The sequence below is a fragment of the Sorghum bicolor genome, chromosome 7 (genome assembly GCF_000003195.3).
Source record: "Sorghum bicolor cultivar BTx623 chromosome 7, Sorghum_bicolor_NCBIv3, whole genome shotgun sequence".
NCBI lineage: Eukaryota > Viridiplantae > Streptophyta > Magnoliopsida > Poales > Poaceae > Sorghum > Sorghum bicolor.
Window position 1 is genome coordinate 19714700 of NC_012876.2, and position 16967 is coordinate 19731666.

Below are 16967 nucleotides of genomic sequence, written 5' to 3' on the forward strand. Positions count from 1 at the left end.
TTAATACTTGAATTTGCAGGTGCTCCAAGCTGCTTCCCTGGAGAAGTCGATATTCCTCCGCGGGGAGCGGGACTCCTGGGCGGCCTGTGATGACGAGAAGGCCGCGCGAGAGGTGGCCGAGGGGGAACTCGCGAAAGAATGCGAGCTTCGGCAGAAGTGCTCGGCCGAGCTTCGGCAGAAGTGCTCGGCCCTCGTGACTGAGGCTCAGGAGACCCAGGAAAAGGTTGCTCCCCTAGAGAAGAGGGTCGGCGACTGTTGACGGTCCTTAAGTATCAAATTTAATTATCAAATAAATAAAGAAAAGGATCCAAATGAAATCAACATCTAGACTTAGGGTTTTATCCATTGTTCGCCTAAACAGCCGTTTAGACCGTTTAAACGCCGTGTAAACAATACACAATGGTACACCATTTCCGTTTAATCATCTGTTTAGTCCGTTTAATTGACCGTTTTGCCCGTTTAATGGACTGTTTAGCCCGAATAATGGCTAAACAGCAGGTGACCGACTGTTTACCGTTTAGCGTTTAGGAAAACATTGGTTTTATCTGACAGAATTCTATGAGTTTTGGTGTTTGTCTATTTCTGCAGGGGGTTATCAGGAAATACGGAAGAAAGGCCCACACGTCGGGATTACATAGAGATATTAATAAGCTGCACAATTATCTTACATCTAGAAGACTCTAGAAGCCACGAGACCGAAGCGGAGGCGAAACGGGGCCAGAGGCAGGGCGCCCGCCCTCCTGCCCTGGGCGCCCGCCCCCTCTGAGAGTCCAATCAGGACTCTGCTTCGTGGGAGATCTCCACCGACCTAAAGGATCAAGGATAACCGTCCAATCTAAGTCGGTTTGATCCAACGACCCATATTCACTTGAAGGGACTATAAAACCAGACCCCCTGGCCCCTGGAGGAGAGAGCCTCTCAACCCTAATTCGTTATTCCTCAAGGGAGAAGAAGCCCCTGATCAAGATTAGAGCCACCACATCAATTAGATATCTTGATTAGCATAGCTACATAGGATTAGAACTAGAAGGAGTCAATCTTCGATTGGTTTCCGGATCTATCAAGAGGATTCTTGGTAATTCTCTAATTGTGCTTCTAATTGCTTTCTAATTATCTTTGTTCTTCAATATTATGAATATGACTTTGTTATACTTCAGTATATTGCTTATGTCTTTGCTCTACTTGGTTATATTCAAGATTATATTGTTCTTAGTTTATCATAGTTATGTACTTGGCTTAGTTAGATTGGATCTATATACATGCTTAGGATCGTGTAGCGTTTATCCATTGGATCCATGGGTAAATGATAGATATTGTGTAGGCATGGTGCTTATACCGTATTTATCTGCGATTGTACCCAATATGCCAGATCGTGGGGTAGTTCGTGATAGTGACAGCTTCATTGATTCTTATATAGTCCCCCTCTCGTGTATTGGGCTGGCAGAGCAATATTATTACAGGGGAGTGATTGCTATGTTTCTCATATTCCTTGCTAATATCACTATGCATGGGCGTAGTCTTGTCTCGCAATGATTGCTAAGTATGCTTGCACTAACTATGATAATGCTAGACTATATAGTTGAGAATAACTTAGGAAATATTCTTGTAGTTCGTTCTAATTCCATGCTAATGACTTTCTAGAGTATCTAATTGAGGTGCTTATCATATTTATTATGTGGCTAAGTTATGCTGATCAGATTAATTATCTTTGTCACTATTCATTATTTCATATATCCTTTATGTGACACTTACCCCTGTATGAAAGAGTTAGATAACTGTTCTCAATTATACATGCAATGATAGATACTCAATCTCATATTTTATTCTGTAATCAATATTGATGATTGCTAATCCCTTCCCAATGGTAAAAATATAAATAACGATACCTGGAATACTTCCCGGTTAAAATGCTACATCGGTATTAATCTGTGCGCTTGCAGATCCCATTCATTATTTATTTAGAAGAGCAATTGCATATTTCAATACCGCGTCTCTTGTATCATGCTGGGGATGACAACTTGACTTAAGTGGTGTGAGGGATAGGTTTGGTATTTTTGGCACCGTTACTAGATTTAGACAACTTAGTCTACTTTTGGTAATGATGTTAAGAATACCCAATAGCGAGCTTACCCAGGAGTCCCAAGAGCAGAGGGCGGCCGCTGAGGGGTACAAGGTCGAGGTTGCTCGGCTAGAAGCTTTGCTCGCCGAGAAGGACCTTGCCCTGAACCAAGCCCAGGCCGACCTCTCTACAGCTCAGAGCGAGGTGGCCCGTTGGCATCGGAGCTCGACGGAGAATGAGAAGCGAGCCGAGGGTAAGGACTGAATTTTTACCTTGGCTCTTTTTATGTTTGGGTTGATTTCCTTGACCTTTATGTTCTTTCCATTCTGCTTTTCAACAGAGTTGGAGAACAAGATGGCCGAGGCAGCCTTTGCCGCTGGCGCCTTGTAGAGGTCCCTTGACACCGAGGTCGCGGACCGCTCGGCTCTGGAAGCCATGGTCACCTCGGCGTGCGAGGGGCTCGGGGTGTCGGCGGCCGAGTCGAGGTCGTCGCTGCGGAGTCGGATTAAAGCCCTCTTCTCCCGAGCCAGGGAGAGGATGAGGGAGGCGCTCCATGCCGGGGTGAAGAAAGCCCTGGCGGTGGGGAGCTCTCACGATGTCGGCATTGACTTGCCGGCAGTCAGTGATGGCTATGTCCTCCCTGACGATGAGGTGGAGGCCCAGGAGGAGCTGCAGAGGCTTGAAGATGCCGCGGACGCTCCGGGAGATGCCCTGGCCGCCTTCTTTGACGCCGTGGTGGAGCTTCCCCTGCTCGGTGCGCAGGGGCCTGGGCCAACAGGGCAATAAGACCCTTTTAGTTAGATTTTCTCTTTTTGTAAACATCAGCGGCCAGTGGGCCTTGTTTTCTATATAAAACATTAATGCTAAATATGCATGTTTATATGATTGTTCCTTTTAAGGTTTCCTTTATATTTCTTGTTGTCACTTTTTCCCTATGCCGACCTGACCTCGGCAGCGCGGGGTCGAGTGAGCTACTTAGGGTCTATGCTAGCTAGAGCGTCCGAGCCCAAGTCCTTTCCTTTTCCTTAGTAACTTTTAGAAGTCCGGATCCGTCCCCCGATCCTAGGGGGTGAGTAGAGGTCGTCCTTGCCCGTGGGCGTGGATCTTTCCTCGGGTTCACGGCTTAAGGTTTAGGGGATGGTTCTGCGGTTTCTTAAATCCCTTTAGGAAATGAAACAAAGACACTGGGTCAGGGTGTTTTGACTTGCACGAAAAAAGGAAAAAAGATTCGGAGTTGCCACAGGGGGTTCCCCCCGTGTAGCCCCCGAGGGAGGCTCAGACTCTGCAAGGCAGATCCGAGGCTTACTCTCCAAAAGAAACAACCATATAATTTTGAACTTTCATTTATTCTTTCGAGACGATGAAAAAATGGATATTTTTACAAAGTTCTAAGGGTAGAAGCGACGTAGCTGTTCTTTGTTCCACGCGTTCTTGAAGACCTCCCCTGTTTCGTTGGCGAGCTTGTTAGTGCCGGGTCAGAGGACCTCGGCAATGACGAAGGGTCCTTCCCAGGGGGGCGTGAGCTTGTGACGACCCTTGTTGCTTTGCCTGAGCCTCAGCACCAAGTCGCCGACTTGAAAGGCTCGGCCTCGGACTCGTCGCGTGTGGTATCGGCGGAGGGCCTACTGGTACTTGGCGGAGTGTAGAAGGGCCACATCTCTAGCTTCGTCCAGCTGGTCCAGCGCATCCTCTTGGAACATTTTGCAGCTATTTTCATCATAGGCTTGTACCCTTGGAGACCCGTACTCTAGGTCCGTGGGGAGGACGGCTTCCGACCCATAGACCATGAAGAACGGGGTGAAGCCTGTGGCTCGGCTTTGGGAAGTCCTTAGACTCCAGATCACGACCGGCAGCTCTTTGAGCCACCTTGTTCCGAACTTGTCCAACCGGTTGAAGATCCTAGGCTTCAGACCCTAGAGGATGATGCCATTGGCACGTTCCACCTGACTGTTGGTCTTTGGGTGAGCAACCGCTGCCCAGTCCACACGTATGTGGTGTCTGTCGCAGAACTCCAGGAATTTCCGCCCGGTGAACTGTGTGCCGTTATCGGTGATTATGGAGTTGGGCACTCAAAATCGGTGGATGATATCCGTGAAGAACAGCACCACTTGTTCGGCCTTGATCCTTGTGATGGGTCGGACCTCAATCCACTTGGAGAACTTGTCGATCGCGACAAGCAAGTGGGTGAAGCCCCCGGGCGCCTTTTGCAGAGGCCCGACGAGGTCGAGGCCCCAGACAGCAAAGGGCCAGGTAATGGGGATCGTCTGCAGAGCCTGAGCGGGGAGATGAATTTGCCGAGCATAGAACTGGCATCCCTCACAGGTCCACACGATCTCTGTGGCATCGGCCACGGCGGTGGGCCAGTAGAAGCCTTGTCGGAAGGCGTTTCCTACTAGCGTCCGAGGCGCGGCGTGGTGGCCACAAGCCCCCGAGTGTATGTCCTCTAGAAGCTTGATTCCTTCCTGGCGGGGGATGCAGTGCATAAGGATGCCCGAGGGGCTGCGCTTGTACATCTCTCCGTTGAGGAGGAGGAAAGTCTTGGCGCGATGAGCCACACGTCGTGCCTCAGCCTGGTCTGAGGGCAATGCGCCGTCGACGAGGTGTTGCAGCAAGGGGTAGCACCAGTCTGGCGAGTTGTCAGGTGCAGGGGGTTCGGACTCGATGTCCATGGCCTCCTGCTCCTGAGCCGTGGAGACCTTGGGCTTGGGGCCTGAGTCGCCTGGGGGTTGATCCGAGCCCCCGTCGTCTTTGTAGTCGACAGAAGGCTTGTAGAGGTCGCTTACGAAAACATCCAGGGGGACCGTGGCCCGCTCGGATGCCATCTTGGTGTTCGCATCGGCGGCCTCATTGTATTTCCTTAACACGTGGATAAGTTCAAGGCCGTCGAACTTTTCCTCCAGGCGGCGGACTACTTTGCAGTACGTGTCCATCTTGGGGTCGTGGCAGCTGGACTCTTTCATGACTTGATCGATGATGAGTCTGGAGTCGCCTCAGACATCAAGCCGCTTGATCCCAATCTCCATCACGATATGGAGACCATTGATGAGGGCCTCGTACTCTGCCGCGTTGTTTGAGGTGGGGAAGTGGAGTCGGATTGCATATCGCATCCTTACCTCGAGGGGCGAGATGAAGACGAGGCCAGCGCTGGCCCCAGTTTTCATCAATGACCCGTCGAAGTACAAAGCTCCGAGCTGATAGACTAAGCGACCAGTCCCCGAGCATCGATCGCTCAGTGGTTGGTGCAGTCTTTGAAGTTCCGAGCTGATAGACTGGGCGACCAGTCCCCGAGCATCGATCGCTCAGTGGTCGGTGCAGTCTTTGAAGTTCCGAGCTGATAGACTGGGCGACCAGTCCCCGAGCATCAAGTGCTCGGTGGTCGGTGCAGTCTTTGTAGTTTCGAGTCGATAGACTAGGCGACCAGTCCCCGAGCATCAAGTGCTCGGTGGACGGTGCAGTCTTTGAAGTTTTGAGTCGATAGACTGGGCGACCAGTCCCCGAGCATCAAGTTCTCGGTGGTCGGTGCAGTCCCCGGATTGTTGACTCCCTACCAGTTTTGTCTGCTTTTAAATTTTCCACACAAAGTTTTGACGTGACGGGTCCTTCTGACGCGATATCAGATGGACGCATGAAAAGTTGCGCCCGGCAACTGTACAGCCGCCCTTTGCGCGGTTTGAGAAAAGGAAACCATCAATTTGTACGAAAACTCCGCCGCATTAATTGTCGATAATCATTGAAAACCAAAACGCCGCATCCACCGTATGGCCCGCCCACTTCCCGAGGATGCGGGAAGTGGGAGGGGTGAAGTTGTGGGTTATAAGAGCTCGACAGTTCCCCCTTTACTGCTTATCCTGCCATTTCCTTCGAACCTTCCACTCTTGCCTCCTTCAATCATCTACACCTTCCAAACTCGAATCCAGTTCCTCGACTCTAATGGCGAAGAGTGACGCCAAGAAGAGGGCCGAGCTGATGGCCAAGGAGTGGAAGAAGTCCCGCAGCACCGCCAAGTCTCTTGGTGACCTCGTCGATATGGGGCTTCTGCACGGCCCAGTGCTCGGCGGCTAGAGGGCGCCGGAAGGAGAGAGCTTCCCCGACCCCCGTGCCGGTGAGATCGTGGTGTTCGAAGACTTCGTTAAGAGGGGTTTTGGGGTTCCTGTTCATCCCTTTCTTCAGGGTCTACTTCTTTATTATGAGATCGGGATTTGCAATCTGCACCCGAACTCAATCCTTCTTATTTCCACTTTTATCCATTTGTGCGAAGCCTATGTTGGCATAGAGCCGCACTTCGACCTTTTCCGCTATCTTTTTTGTTTAAGGAAAAAGGGAGCAGTTGGAGGCTCCAAGATTGCTAGTGGAGTATACCTCAACCTTCGCGATGGGATGAAAAACCGCTACCTGCACTGTCCATGGAACACCTCCCTGACCGAATGGTACAGGAAGTGGTTCTACATCAGGGAGGAACCGGGCAGCTCCACGTTCTGCGACGTGGGGTACATTCCTGAGAAGAGGGTGAGCTGGACCGACCGCCCAGAGTTCGACGGTCAAGTGGCGGACCTCATGAAGCTGATCGACTGGTCGCGCCTGGACGGGCTTGGCGTGGTCGGCAACTTCATTTGTCGTCGGGTGATGCCTTGTCAGAAGAGGGTTCACTCAGCGTACGAGTACGCCGGAAGCCTAGACCCGACCAGGATGCGACCTGAAGTCTTGGAGAAGGCGGAGGTACAGCAGCTGTTGAACGAGCTGTTCAACTTCGCGGATGGGGGCTTCGTCCGTGGCAGTGATCGGGTGCAAGCCTTCAAGTTGGGGCGACTAGCACCTAAGGTATCTTTAGTGATTATTTTTCCTTAGGATTCGTTATTGTCTGCTGCTGACTTATTTTTGCTACTTCTTGCAGATCGGAGATGTGGATCGGTGCGCGGTGTATGTGTCACTTGCACCCGGGATGGAAAATCCTGCGGGGGAGAAGCCGCCGGAGGAGGACGCTCGGTGTACTCGGTACACCAGCAGTGAGGAGGACCAGGCCCGTCCCATCCCAACCACCGAGGAGAGGGTGGCGGGGAAAAGGCCAATGGCGGTGGATCCTTCGCCTGCGATGACGCTGCCAGCAGAGAGCAGCCAAGCACCGAAGCGCCGTCGGCTCGTCCGGATTACCGACGATGATGACGAGGAGGAGGAAGCCGCACCGTCGCTAGTCCGACGGCCTCGTAGTCGTCCGGATAGTGCGCCGGCCACCACTGGTCGGGTGGCCGGCGATCCTCCTTCGCCGCGCGTTACAGAGACGGGAGCCCAAGCACCAACCGGCCGGGCTCGGAGGAGGTTCACCGTGACCCACCGTCGATCGGATCTGTAAGTGTTCGACTTACGTATTTTGGCCCTTTTTTTTTGCTGAAAGTGCTGCTTTGATTTTTAGCGCGGCGTCGGATGTCAACCCCGATCACGCCGCCGGACAAAGGGTGGCCGAGCCTGCTTGCGCTGCTGAAGACGCGGCGCCGCAGACCACAGATCAGCCTGCAGCGGCAGCTGCTGCTACAGGCATCGAGGGAGAGTCTGCTCCGGCGAGTGCCGCGGCGAGCACTCCGCCGAGGGATGGGGAGGCAGGAAGGACCCCTCCCCCGAGTACTATTGCAGAGGAGGGGAGCAGAGTCCCGACTCCTCCAGCCGAAGAAGGGAGGATGCCGACACCGCCCCGAGCAGGGGCTTCTTCGCCCGTGGGCTCCCCTGGCCCATACCAGGGACCAGTGATGCCCTCGACCGCAGCCGGAGGCAGTGCGGCGAACGAGGAGCCCCAGGAGGCCTCCGATGACGATGTGGAGGAGGTCCAGGGTCGTCCCCGTGACGGTCGCCAGCACATCTATGTGTGGCGCCAGCGCGGGGACCACTTTATTGGTCACGAGGAGCTCGCGGAGACGGAGGAGGCCGCGAGGGTGGAGCGCGTGGCTAAATGCCTCGTGGACGAGGTTAAGGTAGGTGATCCTGTGTGTTGCTTGAATAACCTTTGTGCAGTGTTCCCGTATTCGACATGTGTTCTTTTTTGCAGGGCGCAATGAAAACGGCGAAGTACCGGAAACGGTGCTTCGACCAGATCGAAGGGGTCGTGGCCGAGAATAAGGCCTTGTCCGCGGAGGTAGACCGGCTGTGATCGGAGGTTGGGGAGAGGGTAGCCGAGAAGAGCGCTCAGGAAGAGAACTGTCTCGAGCTTACCCGACGCTTAGCCGACCAGTATCGGCTGCGGGAGGGTTAGTCTCGAATTATTAGGCGGCTGTATGTGACCGTGTTATTTGCATTTGCTGATCTGGAGATTATTCGTGCAGACATGGAGGAGGAGGTCGCGCGCCTTCGGCAGGAGAAAGAGCAGCTCAGCCAAAAGCTTGCCGGGGCGCTGGAGGCCGGACGCCGAGCAAAGGAGGAGCTGAGCCGAAAGGACCGGGAGTTGTCTGGTAATGCGCACCGCCTCCGTTATTCTTCGTTTATCGCTCTTGTTATTTTTGGTACACTGAACCTAACATCTTTCTTGTCTTGCAGTGCTCAAGGTGAACGCCAAGAAGCACCTGGACGAGCTGGTCAGGGACCGGGACTCCTGGAAGGTCAATTGTTGTAAGATCTGGAAAGGAGTGTCCCCGGTCCTGGACTTGATCAGCCCCGAGCTCCCGGAGAGCCAGCCCCGCGAGCCGAAATTGACGCCAGTTGAAAAGGCGCAACGGGCGTGGGACTGGCTTCAACAGTTCGTGAAGGACGCTGGGGAGTTTGCTGGTGCGCACATCCTTAGCATGGTGCGCGCCTACTACCCCCTGGTCGATTTGACCAGGCTGGAGAAGGGGTACCCCAAGGAGGTTGGCCCGCAGGAGGCGGACGAGCTTCGGGGTGGTCTGCTGGACTTGGCGTCGACGGTGATCGGCGACATCAATCTGTGCGGAACGGCCACTCCCCCCGACCAGCCAGGTTCAGACAGGTCGGCCAGGGAGCTATCGGGCGCATCTATTGCAGGAGATGGGCGGTCGACGCCTGCGGTCTCGACCAGCCAGGCGCCGGTGGCCCCGACCCCTTCGTCCGGGCAGCAAGGCTAGGCGGGTGATCAGCCCGAGCAGTAGGCTAGTAGGATAGCCTGTAGGAGTAGACTAGTGTCCGCCCGTCAGGGTGTTTATTGTAAACTTTGTATGTAAAGTTTGTAATAAAGTTTTGAATTTGTCATGACTACTATTTTGAGCGCTGTGAAGTTGTCGGAGTGATGTGTCACTATGTTTGTTTCATGGTGTTTAAGATTTTCCGTCGCAGAGGATATTGTTGTTCTTCGCCGAAAACTCTGTGTGTAAACAAAGTATAGCCAAAAAAGAAAAACTTTTATTACTGCCAACTATAAGAGACTTACAAGCAAAAGTTACTGGAATTTATGGATAAATCGGCGCAGTTTGTCTATGTGCCAAGAGTTAGGCACGCGTGTTCCGTCTAGATACGCCAGTCTGTAGGATGTAGGTCGTGTGACCTCGGCGACAACAAAGGGTCCTTCCAAGGGAGTGGATAGCTTGTGCATTCCTTCTTGGCTTGTTTTCCACCTAAGTACCAGATCGCCGACCACGAAGGAACGGTCCATGACGTTCCTGTTGTGGTATCGCCTGACGGCCGCGAGATACTTTGTTGTTCGGAGACAAGAATTCAAACGCTTTTCCTCCATGCAGTTGATTTCGAGCTCTCTAGCGTTGTCGGCTGTTGATTGGTCGAAGTTTTCAACCCTAGGAGAACCGAAGGTTATGTCAGACGGCAGGACTGCTTCAGTGCCGTAAACCATGAAATAGGGAGACACTCCTGTGTTCCGACTGGTCTGAGTTCGGAGGCCCCAGACCACGGCCGGTAACTCTTTCATCCATCGACCAGGTGCTCTGTCGTTCTCGGCGTACAGCCGTTTCTTTAGGGCGTCAATGATCATTCCGTTTGCGCGCTCAACTTGACCATTTGCCCGTGGGTGAGCTACTGACACATATTTTATGACTATGCCCCTGTCATCGCAGAAGTCCCAAAAAGAGGTGCCAGTGAACTGAGTACCCAGGTCGGTGATTATGCTGTTCGGGATGCCGAATCTATGTATGATTTGATTGAGGAACTCCACAGCCTTCTCGGAAGTTGCGTTGACCAGAGGCATGTATTCGATCCACTTGGAGAACTTGTTGATTAACACGAAAACAAACTTGAAGTTGCCGGGAGCTGGTTTAAATGGCCCGATCATGTCAAGCGCCCAGCAGGCAAAGGGCCAGGATGACGGAATGGTTTGAATTTCATGAGCAGGTACGTGTGTCCTTTTAGCGAAGAACTGACATCCCTCGCAGTGTCGGACCAGTTTTTCTGCGTCACTTACCGCGGTTGGCCAATAAAAACCTGCTCGGAAGGCTTTCCCGACCAGCGCTCTGGATGCGGCGTGATTGCCGCAGGATCCAGCATGTATGTCTTCTAGGAGCTTGATACCATCATCTTGGGATATGCATTTGAGCAGTACTTCAGAACTTGCGTTTTTTCGCATGAGTTTGCCGTCGACCAGGATGTAGTTTTTTGACCGTCGAATGAGGCGCTCGTTCTCTGTTTTGTCCTGAAAGCCTGACCCGTCCGATATATACTTGATGAACGGGGTACGCCAATCACTACTACTGGTTGTCGGAGTGGCATCGCCTATGAGCATTGCCTCAGCGAGTTGCTTTTCGACTAGGGTGGAGCCTACGCTTGGCTCGTGGATGTCCTGGACGAAAATACCCCGCGGGATCTGGGCCCGGGATGACCCTAACTTTGACAACGCATCTGCTGCCTGGTTCTTATCCTGGACCACGTGGATGTACTCTATGCCGTAGAAGTTGGTTTCCCATTTGCGAATTTCTTTGCAGTAGAGATCCATCTTTTCGTGGGTTGCGTCCCACTCCTTGTTGAGCTGGTTGATAACCAAAGCGGAGTCGCCGTAGACGTAGAGGCGTTTGACACCCAGCTCAACAGCTAACCTTATGCCGTGCAGGCATGCTTCGTATTCGGCGACATTGTTTGACGCCGGAAAGAGGATCCTAAGGACGTAACGCAGTTTGTCCTTGTTAGGTGACACGAACAGTATCCCAGCGCCGGCACCGTTGATGTTCAAGGATCCGTCAAAGAACATTGACCAGTGGTCGGAGACATCGGGAACGGGGGGCTCGTTGAGATCCGTCCATTCAGCAATGAAATCGACCAGGGCTTGAGACTTGACTGTGGTGCGGCTCTGGAACTCCAGGGAAAATGGGCATAATTCCATCGCCCATTTCACGATTCTGCCGTTGGCATCCTTATTGCGCAAAATGTCCCCGAGAGGGAAACTGGTGGTTACCAAGACTCGGTGGCCGTCGAAGTAGTGCTTCAGCTTTCTTTATGTTATTAGAATAGCGTATATGAGCTTTTGTATTTGTGGGTACCTGGCCTTGGACTCGTTTAAGACCTCACTTATGAAGTAAACGGGTCTCTGGACCTTATAGGCATGAGCTGGTTCATCTCGCTCGACCACTATTGCTGTGGAAACAACCCTATCGGTTGCAACAATGTAAAGGAGTAGGTCTTCATCGGGCTGAGGCGCTGTAAGGACAGGTGGCGAAGTGAGAAAAGTCTTGAGCTGAGTGAATGCGGCGTCGGCTTCCTCTGTCCAAGAAAATTTTTCCGACGCTTTCAAGAGTTTGAAGAAAGGGAGGCCTTTTTCTCCTAGTCTTGAGATGAAGCGACTGAGGGCGGCCATACATCCAGTAAGCTTCTGAATATCCTTGACATTCTTCGGTGGCCGCATGTCGAGTACTGCTTTTACTTTTGAAGGGTTTGGTCGTATGCCGTCACGACTGACAACGTTGCCGAGCAGTAGACCGGAAGGAACACCAAAGATACACTTTTTGGGGTTAAGCTTCCACTTGTACCTATTAAGCGCCTTGAAAGTTCAGTCTAAGTCGTCGATTAGGGTGCTCGCGTCCCTTGTTTTTACGACCACGTCGTCTACATAGGCCTCGACGAGGTCATCACGAATCTCGTCGTGGAGGCACTGCTGGATAGCCCGTTGATAAGTGGCTCCGGCGTTTTTGAGTCCGAAGGACATGGTCGTGTAGCAGTATGCGCCGAAAGGAGTAATGAAAGATGTTTTGATCTGGTCGTCTTCCTTTAGCGAAATCTGGTGATAACCAGAGTAGCAGTCTAGAAAAGAGAGAAGTTCACATCCGGCCGTTGAGTCGACCACCTCATCGATGCGAGGGAGACCAAAAGGATCTTTAGGACAGTGTTTATTGAGATCAGTGTAATCAACGCACATTCTCCATTCATTATTCTTTTTGCGTACAAGAACCGGATTGGCGAGCCAATCGGGGTGATACACTTCTTTTATAAATCCGGCTGCTAGAAGCCGTGTTATTTCTGTCCTAATAGCCTCCTTTTTATCACGAGCGAACCGTCGCAGCTTTTGCTTGATTGGTCTTGCGGTCTTCGAGACATTTAAGGAGTGCTCGATCAGGTTTCGTGGGACGCCGGGCATGTCTGCGGGTTTCCATGCGAAAACGCTCACGTTGTCCCTTAGAAACCTGACGAGCGCGTCTTCCTATTTTGGATCCAGATTGGCCCCGATGAGGGCCGTCTTCTCGGGGCTGCCGTCGACCAGCTGTACTTCTTTGTACTCCTTGGATTTTGAATTCTTCCTGGCCGTCTCCTGCTCGGGTAATCGGAGCTGGTCGGGAGGCAGCTGCGCGGCTTGGGTTGCTGTTTCTGCCATGCGGATTGAGAGGTCGATTGCTTCGGTGATCTTGAAGCTTTCTTCTTCGCAGGTGTACGCGGTGTAGACATTGCCTCTGACGGTTAGGACACCCTTCTCCGTAGGCATCTTAAGGACCAGGTATGAGTAGTGTGGGACTGCCATGAACTTTGTCAGTGATGGTCGGCCCAGTATAGCGTGGTAGGTCCCGTCGAAGTCCGCGACCACAAAGTTGATGAATTCTGTTCGAAAGTGGTCGGGTGTGCCGAATTGGACAGGCAATGTTATCTGTCCGAGGGGCACTGAACTCTGACCTAGCAAAACCCCCCAGAATTGGGCATCGTAAGGTTTTAATTGTGCAGGAGATATCTTGAGAGCGGGCAGGCTGTTGCGGAAGAGGATGTCGATGGAGCTTCTCCCATCCACGAGCACGCGCTCGAATCTGATGCTATTGATGCAAGGGTCCAGGATCAGGGGGAAACGACCTGGCTCTGGGATAGCGGCCCACTGGTCCTTCCTGCTGAATGAGATCTCCCTGTGCGACCACGGGGGAAATTTTGGGTCTGCGATCAGCCCGTCCGTGCTGTCTATGTTGAGGCAGGCTCTCTTTAATAGCTTTCTTTCTCGCTTAGATTCGATGGAGACCTTGCCCCCAAAGATGGAGTGGACCACGTCAGTGGGGCTGACATATTGGTGTCGGGGGTCCCTATCCTGGTCCTCGTCCTCGTCTTCGTGGTCGTGCCCGTCTCGCTTGCCGTTTTTCTTGGCGGAGTCGTCTTGGGCTGCTCGCCGTGTATAGATGCTTTTGAGGACGCGGCACTCTTCCATGGTATGATTAGACTTTGGATGTAATTGGCACGGTCCCTTCAACATTTTGTTGTAGTCTTCTTGGTAGTCCCGCCGCCCGTTGGGACGCTTGACCGTATTTACTTAGTGGTCGTAGTCGCAGGGGCGCTTTCCTCTGAAATCGTCGTGGTTGTCGCGCCGCCGATCCCAACCTTCTCTATGATCGCGGTTGTCGGGGCGGCGGTGGTTCCTGTTGTCGTAGCGACCGCGACCGTCATCTCGCCGGGTAGGCTAGTCGGGACCTCTCGCATCGTCTCGGATTAGTTTTTCTGCGTCGTCGGCATCGGCGTAATTTTTGGCCGTGGCGAGGAGCTCCGCCATCGTTGTTGGCCATTTACGCAACAGCTTGTTCCTCAGCGCTTCATGGAAACGCAGGCCCTTGATGAAGGCAGAGATGGCCTCGTCGTGGGAAATCTTCGGGATCTTAAGGCGCATATCTGAGAATCGTCGGATGTAATCGCGCAGAGGTTCGTTCTTCCTATCCCTTATCCTTTCGAGGTCATACTTGTTTCCAGGCTGCTCGCATGTGGCGATGAAGTTGTCGATAAAAGCCTGGCGTAGCTCTTCCCAAGAGTCGAAGGAGTCCTCGGGCAAGCCAAGAAGCCACTGATGACCAGCCTGGTCGAGGACTACGGGGAAGTAGTTGGCCATGACGTGTTCATCTCCCGCTGCTGATCGGACGGCGATTTCATAGAGAGTGATCCAGTTCTCTGGATTTTCCTTGCTGTCGTATTTCTTAAGTTTTTCGAGCTTGAAATTGCGGGGCCACACGACCTGGCGGAGGTGTGAGGAGAACTGTCTTAGGCCCGGGGGGCCGTGCGTTGCATCGTACTCGATACGGCGCAGGTTTTCGTGGACTGCTCTCTCTGTGGCGCGCCTGTTGATGCGGTCCCGGGCATCTTTGGGAGGGATGTTGTGCCGGAGATCCCTGTGCTGGTTTACTTCTTGACTGCGTCTGCGGTTCTGCTCGCGGTGACTGTCAGTGTCCCGACCACCATCATCACGCCGTGAATCTTTTCGACGGTTGTCGGGAGAGCGGCTGCGGTGACGCCTGCTGGGAGGCGGTGAGGTCCGGCTACGATTAGTCTGGTTGGAGGTGGCTTCCGTGTAAGAGACGTCCTGGACTCTCTTGAGCAGAGTGGCTGTCTGTCCCATTGCGGCGATCAGGTGTGCTCGGATGCTGGTCCGGACTCCCTGGCACTCAAGGGTGTCGGGGAGCCGATCTAGATTAGCCACGGCGACAGCCACGTTGGCGCTTGGCGTCTTGTACACTGGCTGATCCCCGACCATGTCAAAAGCGTCGTTAAGATTATGCGGTGGAATTTATTGTTGCTTGTCTGCGCGTCGTCGGGCGCCATCGGCATTGCGCTGCTCGCGGAGTTGCCTCTGCTCATCTGTTTCTCCATCAGCGACCGGCTCGTCGGCGCTGACGTTGAAAACAATATCTCCTCGCCGGGGGGGAAATACCGGGAAACGAGGGAAACCCGGAGGGTGTGAGGGCAAATCCAGGTCGTAGTCCTCGTCTTCAGTGTTTATAACCTCGGTGGGAACGGCACCGGTGCTCGAGTTGGTGCTGGAAGCCTGGCCGTCCCGTAGTTCTCGGATTGTCACCATGTTGACGTAGTGACGACCGTTCCTTTTTGGCGACCAACCCGCTTTGCTGAAAACGGATTGGATGTGCCGCGAGTAGAGAGAGGCCGAGTTGTTCAGGCCGCAAGGATAGTCTCCCTTCTTGAGCTTGACAGATCGTCCTGAGGGAGTTGAGATTATCGTCAGAGACGTTCCCAGCCGTTCGTGTGTAACGACACGAGTTGGCCGACGGGTTTTGAAAAAATCCGTTGGAGCAGCTTGATCAGGCTGAAGCAGGATTCCGTCCACTAGTTGGGAGGCTTCAAGTAGCTTGGAATCAGCGCTATCGAGTGCTTGGAGAAGGTCTGAGCAGTCGATCTTCTTTCTCTTGTAGAGCGGGAACGGTGGTCGGGCGCACGGTGCCGCCACGCGAGTGGTCGGAGACGACGTGTTCTCAGATTGGATCTGAGTTTCTTTCGAAACCGTGGTCGTGAGGCCGCCGTTGTGCGTCGTCCACGTGATCTGGCCGACGGTGAACGTGAGGCCTTCAGGCACGGCCGCGGAAGCTGGGATTGTGACGCAACTCGGCCGCGGAAGCCGTAATGGTCTCTGCTAAAAAATCCGCTAGAACTTGGGATTTTATAGCTTTCCGAGGCTCATAGGTGATCCCGTCACCCATAAGCTCTATAGCCCACTTAGCAATTCTACCATTAGCCTCTCGGTTCTGGATCACTTCCCCTAGAGGGAAAGATAACACTACCGAGACCGGATGAGACTCAAAGTAATGGCGGAGTTTGCGTCAGGCTAAGACTACCGCGTAGAGTAGTTTTTGGATTTGGGGGTATCGGGTCTTTGTGTCGGATAGTATCTCACTAACGAAGTACAACGGTCTTTGAACCAGTAGGGCGTGCCCTTCCTCCTTCCTTTCGACCACGATAGCTGCGCTGGCCACCTGATCGGTGGCTGCGACATAGAGGAGCAACGGTTCCCCCTCGGCGGGTGGTACCAAAATGGGAGGGTTAGTGAGCAGAGCCTTGAGCTTGTCAAGGGCTTCCTGGGCCTCGGAGGTCCAGGAAAAGTGCTCGGATTTTCTAAGTAACTATACAAAGGTAGTCCTTTTTCCCCGAGACGGGAGATGAAACGACTGAGGGAGGCTAGGCACCCCATGACTCTCTGTACTCCCTTTAGGTTACGGATTGGGCCCATATTTGCGATGGCCGAGACCTTTTCTGGGTTGGCCTTGATCCCTTGCTCAGACACAATGAGCCCGAGGAGCATGCCTCGGGGGACCCCGAAAACACATTTTTCAGGGTTCAGTCTGATCCCTTTAGCCCTGAGGCATCAGAATGTTTCATCCAGGTCGGCCACGAGGCCGCTTGCCTTCCTGGATTTGACAACAATGTCGTCTATGTAAGCTTCTACCGTTTTGCCTATGAGGTCCCCGAATACCTAGAGCATACATCACTGGTATGTAGCCCCCACGTTCTTAAGGCCGAAAGGCATGGTTACGTAGCAAAACATTCCAAAAGGGGTGATGAAAGAAGTCGCGAGCTGGTCGGACTCTTTCATCTTGATTTGGTGGTAGCCGGAATAAGCATCAAGAAAAGATAAAATTTCACATCCCGCAGTGGAGTCAACTATTTGATCTATACGAGGTAATGGAAAGGGATTCTTAGGACATGCTTTATTTAAACTAGTATAGTCTATACACATCCTCCACTTCCCATTTTTCTTTTTGACTAGTACAGGGTTAGCTAACCACTCGGGATGGAATAC